The 18,330-nt window shown below is 41.9% G+C and overlaps 1 protein-coding gene across 14 annotated transcripts in view; it reads left to right on the top strand.

Moving 5' to 3' along the window:
• The window catches only part of ZNF407 (zinc finger protein 407), a 427,984-nt gene that overhangs the window by 266,975 nt on the left and 142,679 nt on the right, over positions 1–18,330 (top strand). The gene's annotated exons all lie outside the window — the stretch shown is intronic.

The raw sequence follows: 18,330 nt of genomic DNA, 5'->3' as shown, positions 1-18,330 counted from the left end.
TCCATTTTTCATTTTATTTACTATTTTTGTTATTTTTAAATTACTTGTTATTATAACCCCAATAGAAATCTCACTGTATCATTGATCTTTGGGATAAAATCTGCAATTCCTGCTTCATGGGAAAGATTCACTCCATTGTTCACTAAAGTTGTAGGAAATACACTCTGATTCCCCCCACACACACACTTGTTAGTTTCCTTAGCTCTTGGCCGGTGTAGTCCATAGGAGTCACTAATACATAAGGTTTTGCTCTCAAGAAAATTTTTCTTTCCTGTCTGAGTGAGAGGGAGGCTAAGAATATTTGATGTAACATTTAACTGAAGAAGTGATATTGCAACTAGAAATGGGCTTTTTGTGATACTCCTTCATGTTTCTCTATTACTATTAGTCCTCTAAATATCTTCTTAAGTATTTCCTGAAGATTCCATAAATTTTCACCCATGTGACTAGAGTGTAGAATTTGCCATTTGTCACAACCACCTGCTCTAATTGTTTTTTATTTGTCTTAGAAAATAGTTGTCAAAAAGATGTCTTTTTGTCAAAAATGCTTTTAATTGAACTCTTCACTTTACATGATGTTGGAAGCATTTTTGGGGTAGTTTTAAGATGCAAGGACAAAAAAATTGTATTTGTAATAATTATTTCCCCTTAAAGTTTGAATTAATTTTTCAAACATATATTTCTATAAAGAGTCTCAGCTATGAAAATTTGTGTCAGGTCTTAGATAATATTATGCATTTGCATGTAATCTTGCTATATAAACATTTTATGTTTATTATGCATAATTAAATAATAAGATAAACTGCCTTGGTTATTGTGGCATTAAGAATTCAGTGTGCAGTGGGTCTCATTGTTCCTATCTTCCATTTGTTCCAGCAGCGTCCTGAGCTAGGGAGACTAACTCCACAGGGGAAAATTTTCTCCTTTAGGATGATCTCTTCAGAGAGTTTCAATTTTCCTTTGGCTTCCTGTGCAGGGTCACAGGTTGTACCGGGAGAAGCAGTGGATAGAGCGAACTTGGATTTGCCCTGAATGATGATAGGAAGAAAAAATAGATGTTAGTCTCTGTAGCAGGACGTCATGGATAGCAAGAGAGGAGTGAAATTATACATACCAAATGAACAGCGCGCATTTCATTACCAGAAAAATCAGAGGTAGCATTCATTTCTTTCGGGTGATTTTAAAGTTCTCAAGGAATAATGACATTACATAAAAGTAACCAAATCAAGATATGTAGTATTAATATTGGGTAAAATTTATTCTTAAAGCAATTTGATTGATGCTACAAGCCTAGTTATATCAGAACAGACTTTCAGTCAAATGTTTTGTCAGTGACATAAGCTAGACAGAGGAAGGCCAATATTGCACGTCACTTGTATACAAAATCTTAAAAAAAAAAAGAAGGACAGACCCATAGAGCCAGCAGAAAAGTGGTTTCCAGGGGCTGGGACTGGGGTAGTGGGTGCCAGAGAGGTGGGGAGATGCTGGTAAAGGGGTATAGACTTGGGGGTGCCTGGGTGGCTCGGTGGGTTAAACATTTGCCTTCAGCTCAGGTCATGGTCCTGGGCTCGAGCCCCGCATCAGGTTCCCTGCTCAGTGGGAAGTGTGCTTCTCCTTCTGCCTCTGCTGCTCCCCCTGCTCGTGCTCTCTCTCACTCTCTAACAAATAATTAAAATCTTTAAAGAAAACAGACAACAACAAAAGGATAGAGACTTTCAGTTAGAAGATAAGGTCTGAGGATCTGATATAAAAACATGGTGGCGGTTTCCAGTAGGACTATTACGTATTTGGAAGTAGTTAAGAGAATAGGACTTAAATGTTCTCACTGAAACAACAGAAAAATCCCAGTAGTTAAAAAAAAAAAAATTGTCATTTAAAGTAGCAGTGAATACTGTTCCGTTATTTCATTTACCCCAAGTCTGTTGTCGCTTTAGATTCTGCTCTGCTGTAGCTGCTGATCCAGTTAACAGACTAGGACACAAATGGACTGGGCTGGAAGGGTGGTTTGAAAGCCTCTAAATTCCAGTTACTTTACAAACTTTTCGTAGTACGATGACACCTGCAAGACACTCTTCCGACTGTGCCCCTGGCCCTGTGCTCGCAGCGGGCGCTTCCCCCGACGAGCCGCCCCCTGCCGCTGGCTGCCGGGCACAGCTCGTCTGGCCGCACGTGGAGGTCAGCGGCGCGGCTGCTTCGCGGAGCCACGTTCGGTCCCTGGCAGGCGTCCGCACCGCTTTGGAGGTTTAGCAGGTGTCGAGGCGGTCCTGACGGAGTTGTAGACGGTTCTGGTACGTTCAGGTGGGGTTTTTTGAGGGGTTGTCTAGTAAAATGGCCTAATTATATCTTCTTTTCAGGTTTTCTCTATTGAAGTCAGAAACATACTGTATTAAGTTAAATATAGCACAGAAACATACTGTATTAAGTACAGTACATAAGTTGTACTGTATGTGAATGCTTTTTTGCCTAATGTTTTTACCGTTTTCAGCAGGAACTGAATTCTCTCAGAACAAGCATCTCCTCATCTTCTCTAGCTGTTTTATTAGTGATTTAAAAAAAAAATCTCAGTGGTTGTACTGTGATTCTGATTTGGTTTTGTGTTTTCTATACTGTTTAGTCTAATGTTATTTTAAACAATTGCGTGTTCTACTTGGACCTTTCTTCCCGGCCTCTAGCCCCGGGCGCGCGGGCTGCTTCAGTTTCCGCTTCGGCCCGACGCGCCCGGTGCCGATGCGGCGCGAGCGCTTTCTGTCAGGTCTTTAGTGGAAGCAAGTACATTTTCATCTAACAAAACAGATTTTCTTTGACCCAAACCTGTGGACCTTTACACAAATAGATTCCATAGCATTAAAAATTACAAATGTGTTCTGATGTCTTTAAAAGGGAAAAAAAAATCTGAGCTAATTCCTTCTGTTTATCGTACAAGTAAGTTGTTTTGTTTGTCAACGAGGCTGCATTGAGATCACAGATTAATTAGAAGAGCCATTTTGAACACAAAGTGACCACACATTCCCTCTGCTATCTCTTCGAGTAGAAGCTAGACAAACATGTTTATCTAACCGCTGTTGCCGAATCCCAAATCCAGTCATTATAGAAGGTCCAAAGCTATCTTTGGGGATGGTCTTTCTACAAGGAATTACTATGGACAGTCCCCTGGGTGGTAGTTAGATATATCTGTATATATTGTGGCAGAAAGAAAGGCCTTAGAGATGAAAAAAATAGAAAATATTTTTTTGGGCAATAGTCTCTTGCATAATAAGTTATTCCTCAGACATTAGAGCTATTATCACACAACAAAACACTCCGCTGTGTAACTATCTATATCTCCGAGCACCAGAGCCTCACACGGAGTAGCTTATTAGGGAAAACTCTGTAATCGCCAGGAGGGACTGACAAGAGTCAGTAGAACCTCAGGCACACCTTCCAGCCTGGAGCTGAGTTTCACAGACTCCACCGTGAGTGTCAGAGAAAATAACAAACAGACCATAAAGTGTATAAAAGTTTGACCAGGTAGCATTGGTTCAGTGAGAATGAGGAGTTAGTGGTTAAACCATTTTGTTTTCACAGATTCTGAAATACTGCTACTTTAGGGCCCGTAAAAAAACTGAGAGAAAGAAACACTTGCAACATTTAGAAAATGGTGATGCACTGGTTTGAGGGAGGCACAAGAAAGAACCACCTTCTCTTCACGAAACCCCCGTCCGTTCGTGGAGCGAGACGCGGCCTGCCGTGTGGTGGCACGTGCATGTGAAGTCGCTTTACCTTCAGAAGGTCTCTGCAGACAGGACCTTGTCTTTGTTGTCTTCGTTTTCTTAATTAAAGGAATGTAGCCCCAACTGTTGGCTTTCTCCTACTTATGAGAAGTGCTGTGTTAGTTCTAGAACAAGAAATACTCCTAAATTTTTTCTTCCTTTTCTTTTTCTTTTTCTCTTTTCTTTTCTTTTTCTTTCTTTCTTTTCTTATTTTTTGTAAGGGAACGACACTAACCTCTTCCTTACTGCACAGCTATGAGGGAGCTGTAACAGCAATAAACCAGAATCTCTTATTCTGTGACATAATATGTAAGCTGATACTTTTCCCTACAGGGAATTTAAACCTAATATTAACCCTTGTTCTTGCCCCTTAAAGTGTAATTCCTTATTCTTAATTATTTCAACTTGAGCGTTGCTAAACAACCCTCATCCCTCATTTTGTATCTTTTGTAGCATAGGACCCTGCTTGGAGATCTCTCACTGTAAGATTTGAGTAGGTGCTGGTGAACTGTATTTGGCCTTTTCTTTCCTCATCTGAAGTTACAACGTTTAATGAATACATGAAATGTCATAAAAAACTTAGCATGTAAATTTTCAGTGCCTGTGCTGAAATCAGTCCCTTGGATTGTATTATTTGGAGTAAAAAATGGTTAGTGCTTAATTTTGAGAATTTTTTTTTGTCCTAAAAACTTAAGACAGCTTTAATTTTAGTTAAAGGTAAGATTCTGCAGGACTTTCTACTCCCCAGTTGTGCTTTCCATTTGACTGTGAGTTGCCTGCTCACTTCAGGGAGCCCAGACTGCTGGGCGCAGGGATTAGGGGTGAGGGCAGCAGCAAGTCCGGCTGGACCATTTGAGTTTCACCCCAAAGGCAGTGGGGAGCCAGTGGAGAATTTTAAGTGGGAAAGGGACGTACTCACATTTTTCTTGTCAGAGGTCACTTATGTGGTGCCAATGATGAGCCAGAGAGGAACAGAGCGGGGGTCGGGAGGTCATGCCACAGACGCTTGCAGGGGCACCCCTGGAGCATCGTGAGTGCCCGCCCTAAGCTGGCAGTGTGGCCCAGGACAGAGGGGAGGCGGCCTCCCATGCTGGTCAGGCTCTGGACTGGTGGATCCCAGGGCGGGGTGACACGTGCAGGCCAGGGCCTCAGGCTTCCCACCAGTGCCGTGCCCCAGGTCTCTGCTGCGGGAGGAGAACAGTCCCTGCCACGAAGTGACTGAGGTCCGGGCAGTGGGAGCCCTGCAACGCCCGTGTGCTGCCCTCATGGAGATGGCAGCGGATGCGGAGTGAGGCTGGCACACCTAGAACTAGAAGGCACCGATGTGAGCGAAAGCTGCCTTGGAAAATGTGGAAAATGAGACATGGTTGGGGGGGGGGGGTGCAGCCACTGAGCAGTGCTCAGCTGGGCCACCATGCAGTCATCCCACCTCAGGTACCAGGGTCACTGACTGTCTCAGGAAGACCAGGTCTAGTCAAGGCGGGGACCAGACGTTCACGGCCGGGTCACCCCTCACAGCCCAGGCGGGGTTAGCTCCAGTTCGGGGTTGGGGTTCTGTGCAGTGTGAGGGGCATGGAGGGTGGGTTTTGAGCCGTCCTGCCTGCCTCAGTGGACGCCGTCAGGGCGTGGAGCCGCATCCCTGTCCGCGCGGGGACAGAGGGCCGCGGCCCTGCAGCCTCTGCTCTGATGGCACCTGCTTTCACCTCTGGTGGCTGAAGGCTTCTGGGTGAGCAGCACAGACACTGTGCAATGGTGTTAGTCGCTTTCCGCTCCCCACTCCCCGCCCCCGATATTAGGATTTTGTTGGTTTTATAGGAAGAATTTCTGCAAAGCCTGTATTACTTTAACTGTTACATGTGATTCAGAAGTTTGCTTTGCACCAGCCTGTGTAGTTGTGTAACAGACACTCGTTTTTAAATGCAGTCTCTTAAAATTTGACATTTTTCCTATGACTTACTGTAAACAGTTTTTGTGAGTGTCTCGGGTTCTTCTCAGACCAGTAAATCCAGTGGGCCACTCTGGTGACGTCAGAAGCCAGTGGAGGAGCTTGGCCGTTAACTGTGATGACACCTGACTCCCCATGTATTTACAGCCCACGCGGTCTGTTTACCTGTCTTTTGCGTGCCTGACTTATTCCTACTAAGGAATTCCTACTTACACGCGACCTAACTCTCATGTGACTTGTGGGCTTACTCCCATCTTCTGTGTCCGTTTGTGCTCAGACTTCTGTCTGACTGTTTTAGGTTGACCCCCACCACCACCTTCTTCAGATTGCCACGGTTCTAGGAACCTAGTACTCTACTGTAACGGTCTTGCCTGGAAAGACGGGATAATAAGGATCACGTTGCCGTCGGAGTGAGTGTGTTTGATATGGGGTGAAAGCACGCCTCTCACTCCTTACCGTGACTTACGGTGCATGACAACGGCTGAGTGTTGGCGTCAGTGATACTACAGCACTAAAAAGTGGACATCAGTCATCTGTATTGTCCCACAGGTTGACATATGCTTTTTGTTTGTTTGCTTTTGCGTTCAGACACATTGTGTAGGGATTTCCTTTCATCCCAGTGCAGTTTTGGCTGCTCTGTTTCATTATTAATTGGGGTTGTTATGGCTGCATCTCAATTTTTTGCCTTTAGCTTGTTTTTGAACTTTAAAAATAAGAAGCACATTCATTTCCCTTTTTGCAAATTGTGATGGTTCTGTGCACCTTGTTACAAATTTGGGCAGCATCGCTGTGAGTCCAGGTGAACGTAGTGGACTGACACCCCAGTGCTCCTGAAGCAGGTCTGTCTTACACTGGCTGTGCCATGCTCTTGATGCAGCCAAGGCGGCCTCCCTTCCCTCAGCTCACACAGCGTCCTTTAGGAAGAAGGGGCCGAGAGACACCAGTAGGAGCGGCAGTAATAAGTGTGTCATTGGGAAAGCGTCCTCCCAGACTCAGGCGGCCGTGGGCCTGGGCCAGAGAAATATATGGATGATATCAGCACATATATATATAGTTTTAATTACATGTTCCTTTCAGTTAATGATTTCTCTACGGCTGTTGAAACACGATGTTATGAATATAGTGATTATGCAACCCAAATCTTCTCGAGTTATATGTCCTTGTTTTTAACTAATATGCACATGCACACATCACCTTCCTCGCATCCATTTTTAACAAAACAGTCTTTTAAAACATTGTGTGCTCTGATGTCGAAGAGATTCAAAACAGGGTTCCAGTTTTATTTTTAAGGTTTTCAATTTTTTTTGTTTTGTTTTGTTTTGTTTTGTTTTGTTTAAAAGTGGAATATATGTTTTCTTTAGCTGTAAAAGCACAATCAAGGCACCATGATAAGTGAGTCAGTGTTGTAAAAGTAAAACGAATTTTGCCTTCACTCACATGAGCTATAGAAGGAGGAAGCTTTATTGTCCCTGGGAAAGTGATAAGGCAGAGTAATTGTATATTATACTGTCCCAGAACATCTGCCTGAAGACTGTTGGAGCAATTCATCTATCACAGGCGATAGAGCATGTTTTGTCTTTTTGCTTTAACCCATCCCCACTGCTGGCCTGCGCGGAGGTTTTGATAGGGCCTGCGCCTGGGCCGGGGCTCACATTAATCAGTCCCCTTGTTCAACACTCCAGCTGACATAATTACAACCTGCGTACAGCAGTTATTCAAGCCGAGTCCTTGTCACTCGTGGTGCAAAACTACACAGCTCCGATCCCGGAGGAGATTGCCTTATCACACAGAACAAGGGCTCGCAGGAGTCGAAGAGAATAGAAATGGGAAAATGTCTTCCGGGAGTACTATATATTCCTTTAAAATAAGACATTTGAGAGACTTACAAGGGACAAAGGGAAGCATTGTGTGCAGAGACTGAAATGAACCAGTTATTATTTTTAAATGGATTACGTGGAGCATTTTGTAAAGATGAACATAGATTAGTAAGTAAATCCAGTGGCCCCTCGCCATCAGTGACTATTTTCTGTTAACTGTTTCTGCAAAGTGATCCTATAACTTCAGAATTAGAAAAGCCTTAAATGCTCCTTGATAAGACTCAATTTAACAGAATTAATAAAGTATTCACTTGAAATCTACGATCGAGCAAATACGCACTCAGGGAGGTTTTTAAGGAGTGGAGTTCCAGCCAGGGAAAGATTCTTTGGGAAGACTTTCAGAGAGGGGAAAGTTTGCAGTTTCCCGTGGTCATGCACTTACCAGAGAGCAGGCTTGGCAGAGAAACTTCCTCTCTCCCGTCCCATGTCCTCGCTCTGCTCCTAGCCTGGATGGATGACAGGCCAGGCCCTCTAATTAACCGTGTGTGAGGGATGCCGTCTTCTTTTGGCCACTGAAGTATTTAAAATTTTAGGGGAGTCCATCTCCTCCTCCCCTCACCCAACTAGATGAGAAGAGTCTTTGAGCAGGTCAGGGTGTGTGCCATCACGTCTGTCTGTGAGATCACCCTGTCGGCCACGGGTACCCTTTCCGTAGGTGTTGGTGTTTTAAATCGAGCCGTTTTACTTTTCTTTTCGACATTATTAGATTGTCCCAAGTAAAACCAAACTCTAGACTATCAGAAATAATGCAAAATATATTTGGTTCAGTGAAATTCTACTGATGTCACCTTGAATCTGAAAAAGCTGTCAACTAGAAATGCTACAGTAGATTTTCATATATCTATTGTATGTTATATAACATAGGATATGTATATATGGCACGTGATTTGTAAAATAACCTTTTTCTCAGGTCACTAACTTTCAGCCACAGTTCAGTCACATACCACTTTAGTAGTTCAGACCCCTTCATGGGTATGTCTCTGTACACCCACCGTTTTGTCGCCTTCTCCCCTCTTATAAATACGACTCCTGTGATTACATGGACCTAAAAGGATGGACAGGCCGCCCCTTCCTGAACATCCTTTGTACACACCCTTTGGCTCAGAAGGCTTCTCTTCCATGTGCCTTTCCTGGTTTGACAACATTTCATGTGGTTAAGCTTAAGCGGTTAACAGAAAAGGACGGAATAAAACCCATCATGTAAGGAAATAAATGCAAAGAGGTAAAGACTTGGGTGGGGGCTGTGTTTTCCAAAGGTCCAGTACAAAGGGAAGGACAAGATAATACTGAAGAGAGTTTCTGCTGGCGCTTACTGCTGGCCGACAGATTAGTGGAAGGAGGTGGCACAGTTTGTAGGCTAATTGGACGTTTTGGTTTTCACAAATCATGATCTTCACGCGATATTGTTAGCTCAGCCTAGAAAAAGTGTTTTTGTGGCCAAATAATTTTGAGAACACACTCGGTATAGTGCCCTTTGTCTGCTCCCTCTAGATCATCATGAACAGCGTGGTGAAGACTCACAGGACTCCTGCTGTAGAAGTTTCCTCCTGGCCTCCACTGGCGATACAGCAGGATATTGAGAGTTGAAACAGTTAATGCAATGTATTGTTTCTCTTTGAGCCAGAGAAGAGTCAAGGAGAAATCAAGGTTCTTCGGGGCTTGCACTCACCAGTGGCCCCTCCTTCTTCCATAGGACACGGAGGACAGGCCAGGTCTGGCCACACATTTAAATCAGTCTCCTTTTCTCACTTCACAGGGTGGAGGAGGGGGGCCATTCTTGAAATGTTAAGACTAACGAAATAATTTGGGTTTCTAACAGAATTCAGTGTTGCTTCCTCCCATTTTCTTCCTTGTGACTTTCATTGTTCTCCAACAGAGTAGAAGGCGGGAAGGAGGTTGTTAGGTTTAAAGCAGATTCTCTCCTCTTTTGGGTTGTAGATGCCTTGAGCAGAGATTGAGTAGAGAAGTACTGTAATGAGATGTGACCGTGGGGCCATGAATGGTGAGGAGCGGGTGGCCGGTTGTGCCTTCACTTGGAACATGGCAGTGGTAATGCGGTAGGCAAACCTCTGACATGATGAACCCGTTGAAGGAGGTGGTCTATCTGTAGGAAGTGTGCACCTCATATGTCTCATTAGAAATCAGCTGAAGTCAGTAAGGTGTCTTAAGTAGTGTGGAAAAGTAAGGTGGCTTTAGGCCATTATCAATCAAAGATGCCATTGAAGGGGTACAGCAGTGCAAAGGTGAGATTTTTCACTCTGTTTCAGAATTCCGTTTCCTGTTACAAAGCACACTGTGGATGTATGTGACTCATCTGTCAAACGGGATTGCCTGTGCCTGTGGGGGCGGAACCAAAACCCTTCCTCTGTATGTTTCCTGTTCTGTGTGTGGTAGGCACTACATTAAATATATGTTGAATAAATTCATTTTGGAAACAGGAAGTAACTACATGAGGAAATAAGGGTTTTTTTTGTTTTTTTCGTTTTTTTTGTTTTTGTTACTGGACACTTTACATATGAACTAAAGTGGTAATTGGGCTTACATGGCTTGTCTTCTGAAAGTGCCTCCCAGGGAGTGGGTTTGGCCTGGCCTTGTTCCCATGGCTTTCACACCGGCACCTACCTGTGCTAACAGAGGCCTCCTGGGGATCACACATGGCTGGTGCAGCAGCTGCCATCGGGCAGCTCTCTTTCTTAAGCACAGTTCCCTGTGCTAGCTGCTCTCCGAATGTGGCCGCAAGCATAAGGACAGCAGCATGACCAGAAACCTGGATCCCTGTGTCTACTTGGGAACAATGGAAGATGATCAGTAATGCCTTGATTTCCTTCCACTTCTGTGCTGACTTAACAAATTCTTTTGTTTTATAAGATGTGGTTCTGCTTTGGCCTCAGATTATGCCCATCACCTTCCATCCCATAACGCACACTAACATAATTATAACTGAGAAATGGAGAGAGAAAATGTATATGGGTTCTTGTGGTCAGAGCGATTAATTTCAAGGAACTGGGATTTATGAATAGCAGACAGTCATGAACATAAGTGATCTGGTAGGAATTACCCTATTTAATAGAAGCCACCAGTTAAGGGGGAAAATGAAAAGAAAATTCACAGAATTTAGAGCAGGGTGATCCAGAAGCTACCCAAATAAAATTTGCAGGAAAAATTCAGGACATGTTGTGATTATTTCTGATACCTATAAACTCTTTTTGTCTTAGTTTAAAAACAACAACAAAAAAAGCCTTTGAATAATTTTGTAGGTAATTAAACATGCCATTATTTTTAAGTATCTATTTTACTTAAATACCCATAAAATTTACCATTGTACATTATTTTTACTATTTGAACCCTGTCATTTGAAAAGTCAGAGTTTCACTGCTGCACCCCATTCCCCTGAGATAAACACTTAGAATCATTTGTATCTTGGTCCTGGTGGAGATAACCTAAATACTTTGCTCTCTTCCTTGGTTTGCACACAGCATCTGGTTGTTGTAACATGTCCAAAAAAGTTGGCTCGATTACCCTATTTTCTGCTACACCCCTCCTCTCTTCCCTGTTTTTATTGTGGTATTCTATTTGGCCATCCAAGTGGTTACCTTTACAGCTTGATTTACAGTACTTAAATCTTTTACCTGATTCATCAGTGTGAATTGTCTCTATGTAAACAGGAGCATCTTTGCATTTCGAGTCTGTTCCCAGCTTATGTTGGCTGTACTGCTTATTGTTTATAATATTTACATTTGATACAATACTGTACAGTCCACTTGTTTTTAAAATACATGCTCTGATCATATTTGCTTACGATGAGTAAAAGCTAGAAGATACTCTCATGAATCATCCAAGTGTTCCAAACATACACTAAGCAAACGTGAACATTTCCTGACTTGGAAACCTTTTCATAAAGATAGTTACCATCAGTAGTTTGCTGACTTTCCCTTTTATACCCATTTAGTGCATTCATATGTCTATGTGACTATGTGCATATAATTTTAAAAAAGCTAGAAGAAGCCATATGTGTATTCAATTGGGACTTGCTTTATACTTGTTTTAACTTAATAGTATGTCTTGGAAATTTTTCTGTAGTGAGACATAAGGCTTACCTTCTTTTATTTGATGTTTTGGTCCAAAAAATAAGGGTGAATGATGAGAAGTGTACCCACCAGGCCCTTGTCAATGGCACTTGTAGGGAGAAAGTCAAAGGCTCATGGCTGTTGTTCCTCCCTTGAGCCTGTGTCCATACCTCTTGTATTCTGAAACAACACCTGATTTTACAGTGTTGGAGGGCATACTGGGAAAGTTCTGGGCCTTTGGCTATGGAACTGTTCAGTTCCACCACTGGAGAAGCGCTGTTCCCCAGGGGTGTGTGTTCAGAGCTGTGGTTGAGCAGTGTAGCAACCTGGCCCTCCAGGCCTCTTGCCTTGTCCTGACACCACTAAACATTCCTGGTTGGGGAATATCCTCTCTCTTCTGCAGTCAGGCTGTGTCCTTCCAGTGCTCTACCAGGGTGTAGTTGGCTTCCATGAAGCTTTGTAGGACAGCAGCTCCTCCATGGGGAAGCAGGCTTGCAAGTTAACCCTTACCTCTCAGCAGTGTTGAATCCCACAGTGTGGGTCACCAAAATTAATGACCCATTCCTCTTGTTAACACCTCTCTGGCTTCAAATTTTTTCCTAGTGTTTAGTGTTTAGCTAAATCATGGTTTAATGATTCTTCTGGTGGTTAATTTCTAGAAATTGAATTCCTAAATCCGAAAGTATGTGTATATTTTAATGTTGAAAGCTATCCTCAAGTGTCTCCCAAAAGCTGACACTTGTCAGCGGTGATACTCATTTCCCTTCCCAATAAATAATATTACTAATCTTCTTGAATTTTGCCCCTCTCTTGGCTTTAATTTGTATTTCCTTGGCTCCTAGAGTCATTGATTACCTTTTAATGCTTATATGACCTTTTATAGATCCCCAATTATAACTTTCTTGCTTATATGCTCTTCCTCCAGCTTTTGAGAGTTTTATCTTTTTCCTTATTAATAGTAAGTGCTCGTCTTGTAGTCTTTGTATTAATCATTTGTCTTTATATATGTTGCATGTATCTCTCCATTTCCTCGACTTGTCTTTTAACTTTATTTATAACGTACTATGGTACATAGCAGTTTTAACTGTTAGGAAGTATATTTTGCTACATCTTTTTGTAGCATTTGGGCTTTGAATTTAGGAGTGCTCTTTCCAACCAAGATTATAAAAATATTTTCTTGTATTTTCTTCTAGGACTTTTATAATTTAGTGTGCTTATGTTAATGCTAAAATCCAAATGGCATTTATTTTTACATGGTTAGGGCTATAAGAATCTAATTTGTTTCTCCCCATACAGCAGGCTGTTGACTCAACACCATTTATTATATAAAACCCATCGTTTCTGTATTGATCAGAAATGACATCTTTATCCCTTATATATGTGGATATTTGTGCTGTCTGTCCTGGTGATTTATTTGGTTCAACACTCCAAATGACATTCCTTTGCTAAACATCATCGATAAAATATTTCATTTCAGACAGGGGAATATGAAATTCTTTATTCTTACAGCTTCTCACCAATTTTAAATTTAAACAGCACAAATGTTCTGTAGTCTAAAATTATCAGGCTCCTTCCTTATGGGCCCTTAGTGAGAACAGACGTGGTAGAGGATGATAGACCCTGGGCTGCGCTACATGCACTGTGAGGCCACCCTGAGCTCGCGCGGTGCGTCCTGCTGGCTTGCGGTGACCTGGCAGCTTCATGTTTTTCTTTCCCACAGAGATTCTCTCATTTTTCTTAGACTGGTTTTTTTGCCCAGTAAATTTATAATTGAATACTACTGGTTAAGAAAATAAGTTCTTAAGTTTAATTTACATAAATGCTTTCTTTGGATTATTCCTTATTCATTTTGAATTACTATTATAAAGATATAGTAGAAACCCCTTTCCACTGAAATTTTAGATAAATACGTACTACAGTGCATAGTATTGATACACTCGTTCCAATACATAAAGTGTAACTACAGAGTAATTATTTTCAAGGATGTGAGTTCAAAGACTATAATCCAAACAGGCAGATGAAGAAATTGCATTTCTCAATATGTACACATATATACACTTACATAACTGTTTGGGGAATCTGTTTTTATTCAAATGAATTGAAATTGCCTTTCAAATACAATAAGAAATACAATAAGAAAATTGCTAGTAATGATCCTTTGGTTGAACTGTCTTCCATTTAATAGGAAGACTAGTAGTAGTAGTAATAAAAAAAGAATTGGGTACCTACTACATTTTCTGAACATGCTTAATCTAATTTACTTTAATTCTCCTGACAGCCTTATGAGATATATATATTATTCCCATAAACCAAGAGTATTCCATGGTCAGAAAGTTTGAGAATCAAGGTGTTGAACAAAACTGACTTGTTTCTTTAAGTAGAGCTTTCAGAATTTTTTATGTCAATTTATATACATAGCAATGCCAAATTGTTACCAAAAGATTAATCACTAATTTCATACAAGTGAGTCTGAGAATGTTGAGGCAGATACATAGCTTCCCTTGGGGAAACAGAAAATTCAGATTTATTTAGAATCTCTGTGTGCAGAGACCCTTGTATACACTTCAGCACATGACCTCTGGGCCAGTCTCTCTGTGTTTCAGCTTCTGTATCAGAAAGGTTATATTATCAGTACATATTAGTAAATACATAGGAAATACCCACTTGTGTCATGGATATTAATTTATTATTGGCCTAGGTCTCTCTGTTCCGTAGTTAGCTTGAGATGTTTGCCATGCCTGCTGAAGACCACTTATGACTGACTCCCTGATGGCCTGGGTAGGACTCTGTGAGCCTGTGGTGATGGGAGGAAAAAGAACAATGTGGAAGGATGAGTTCAACCAGATGTGAGCCTCCTGCGGCCTGGCTCTTTGAAACAGGTTGGCACGTGCTCAGACTGACCGGCTCACTGTAATCGGAAGTCCAGAATTAGCTTCAAATGAGTAAAATATTGGTGAGATGACATTTCAAGTCCATGGGGGCAGAGGTGGACTAGTAATGAATGGTATGGAGAGATCCAGTCTGCAGTCTGGGTCTACACTTGGCCACCACACTCTTGGGTGGTTCTGAAATGGATCTAACACTTGATGTATGGTTATACAACTGTACAAGTAGCAGAACCAGATTTGGGACAATTCTTTTATAACTTCCCAAGAGGGAAGCCATAGAACAAAATTTAAAAACTTCTGCTTTTCCATAAGCAAAGTCAAAAGAAGAAAAAAAGGAAACGAAGGAAAATATATTTGCAGCTTCTGTCATAGACCGTCAATCTCTTTAATGTAAAAGAGAATGACTAACAACACTAGAAAAAAGGAGATCAAAATACGAAACAGTGAAAAGAAAATACATATGGCATTTCAATATTTGAAGATACTTAGCTTCATTCATTATAAGAGAAATGCAAATTAAAACTTAAAAACTTAAAAAAATGAAACTCCAGTGAGCTGGAGTTTTTTCCTCCTACCAAATGGGCAAAAATTTGAAAGTTTGGTAACATACTTCATTGGCAAGAATGCAGAAACAGGATCTCTCCAACATTGTTGGTGAAAGTGTAAATTGCTACAACTTCTCTGGAGGGCAATTTGGCAGAATTTATCAAAATTACAAAAGCATATGCCCATTGACATTTGAAACACTTCCATTTGGCATCATGAAATTCTCTTGGCATCCTGAGGAATACAAAGTGTTCCACAAGCTTATTCATTGCAACCTTGTTTACACTAGCAAGTGATTGGAAACAACCTCCATGCCCATCAGTAGAGGATCACTTAAACATAATACACTGTACCCATACTGTGGAACACTGAGTGGCTGCTCTGCAAGGGGAAAAAGAAGGCAGAGGAGAGGGGGAGGGAGTCGAGAGGAGGGTGGAAAGCAGCAGCAGGAGGCTCTCACATGCTGATGTGGAAAGATCCCCCTTGCTGCATTGTTAGGTAAGGAAAGCAAGATTATGTACCAGGAGGGTGGAGGCAAGAATGTACAATATATCTATGGTTTGAAAAAGTCATTTTTAATTCTTCCAAAAGATTGATGAGAAGTTATAACTTGTACCTGCCAGAGGGAGTGGGGGTTATCTGGACAGTGGTAGAAGGCAGACTTGCACTGTGTCTGTCCGTCGTTAGTCTTTTTGTTTGAAGTACGCAGATGTGTGTTTGTTCAACAGCTTCACTGGTGCTTTTTGTTTTAATAACCAAAATAACATATATCAAAAGAGGGAAAAATTCATAATTTTTTGAGCTTCCTTTTCCTTAGAATAAATATAAATTTAATTTAATGCTTTTTGTGTAATAGCGAGTTAGTAAGTAGTGCTAATAAATAATTTTGCGGAGCTCTAGAAGCACTTCTGATGTTCTGGTCATTATTTTGATACACACTGCCTTTGACTGAATAAAGTATTTCCTTTATTACATATATTTTAAGAAGCCTTAAAATGAGTTCCCATTTTGGTCCTTTGGTTATTACCCTGCTTGTGTATTATGTAATGCCTAGTACCTTACTCTCTGTATCTGTCATAAGCTGCCTCAAGACTGTCAACACATCACATCCCCAAATCTAATTCTGAGTTTCCCATAACTTTCCGTTCACACCGTGCGTGCACGTCTGTGGTCCCAGCAAGGGCTGCATCCCTAATCCTCGCGGGGAGCCTGCGGCCGGTGCTCAGGCCTCTAACTTCGGAGGAACTACACTGCTCCAGCTTCCCGTGCCAAGTCCTGAGTAGCTGTCCTTTTTCTTCTGCCACAGGGTCTTGATTCCTGTGGCTCTGGAGTAACTTCTGAGCTCAGAATGTGTGAGTCCTCCAACGAGGTTCTTTTCTGAGACCATATTGGCTCTGGTAGGCCCTGCGCATTTCCATATGAACTTTCAGAGCAGCGTTTCATTTCTGTAAAACATCCCACTGAGCCTTTGACAGGACTGTGTTATTTTTTTTTAATATTTTATTTGTTTATTTATTCAACAGAGACAGCGAGAGAGGGAACATAAGCAGGGAGCGCGGGAGAGGGAGAAGTGGGTTCCCTGTTGAGCAAAGAGCCTGATGTGGGGCTTAGTCCCAGGACCCTGGGATCACGGCCTGAGCCGAAGGCAGAGGCTTCATGACTGAGCCACTCATGATAATCATAATACAGGGAGTGCATTAAATCCGGACATCAGTTTGGAGAGTATCGCCATCGTAATATCAAGTCTTCCAGTCTATGAACATGGGACACAAATAAGCTTTTTACATTAAAAATCAGTGTCAAAGTGAAGACATTGTTCAGACAAGCAGTCGTAATGACTGTGTGCCAGGCTGGCTTAACTGCTGTTATGCCTGGAGATTTAGGCACGGGGCTGTTGGAAGCGACGTCTTAGAGCCCCGCCTTCTCCTGTGCCACCAGCCTTGCTTAGCACCACGTTGATTTGCCGTGCCCATCCCTGTTTGTGGGAAGAATGAGCATTTTCGGGCTAACTAGCATTCAGAATTACTTAGCAGAAGGTGTCCGATCTATTCATTGTTCCTCGAGTTCTGTGGCATGGGACGAGAGGACGAGATGTTCTCGAATGCCGGGAGGAGCGTTTGCCTCTGCCTCCTTCAGGTGCTCTGCGGTGAAGCGCCGGGGCGCAGTACGTCCTAGCTTTCACTTCTTAGCCTTCGATCACAACAGTTTGATTTGGTAGATGCAAAAGGCTCATTTTTGTTCCAATATTTTAAAAAGTTTTCTATGGTGTGACGTTAAAGGCAGAGGAACAGATTTTGACTGCACACAGGTACGCGGCCATCCGTGAACTGTATGTATCTTTCCTACTGCAGACGGGCATTGGCTCTTTTACGTTCTTGTTAGCCTGTATTTAATCCTAATGTATTTAATTAGCACGTATTTGATTTAATTTAATTTTATCTATTTGTGTGAAAAACAAAATTATTAAAACATATATATATACTTGTATTATACATAAAATATATGAGCAGTATATACAGTATAGATAAAAATGTGCGTGAGTGTGTATGTGGACCTGTGTGTATGAAGTGGCCCTTAATACCTTGTGAAATATCAGCGAACACAGCACTCCTTTCTTGTTTTAGTCTCTATTTTTGAATAAAAAGAAGCCTCTCACCTTTTTAAATTCTACCCCCCCTTCACTTGCTTCACTGTTAGTCTCCTGATTGTTCGCTCCCACATGCTATTTAGGTACGAAGAGATGTTGGTTTATTTTTGTCCAAGACACACCCTTTCCAAAACCAAAATACTCTGTTTTCGATGTCACCTCTTCAAGACCGTCCCTGGAGATGAGAATCCGTTGCTTTATGTTGTCTTGTGTTTCAGTATGTGTTATAGATTGAAGGTGGTGGGTTTGGTAATTCTGATTACCTCACTTGATCAGGATTGTCTTTGATGATTCTTTTTTTTTTTTAAATTTTAATTTTTTTCAGTGTTCCAAAATTCATTGTTTATGCACCACGCCCAGTGCTCCATGCAATCCGTGCCCTCCTCAATACTCACCACCAGATTCACCCAACCCCCCAACCCCCTCCCCTCCAAAACCCTCAGTTTATTTCTCAGAGTCCACAGTCTCTCATGGTTCATCTCCCCCTCCTGTGGTTTCGCTTACTTGTCTTTGATAATTTTTGATGCCTTGCTTTTTCCATGAGGAAATAATGTCAGTGGTACCAGAGAGTGGGCAGTCCTTATAACAGCGCCGACTGAAATACAGTGCGA

Source organism: Lutra lutra, chromosome 12 (assembly GCF_902655055.1).
Source record: "Lutra lutra chromosome 12, mLutLut1.2, whole genome shotgun sequence".
In the NCBI taxonomy this organism is placed as follows: domain Eukaryota; kingdom Metazoa; phylum Chordata; class Mammalia; order Carnivora; family Mustelidae; genus Lutra; species Lutra lutra.
This window is presented reverse-complemented; position numbering and strand designations above follow the sequence as displayed.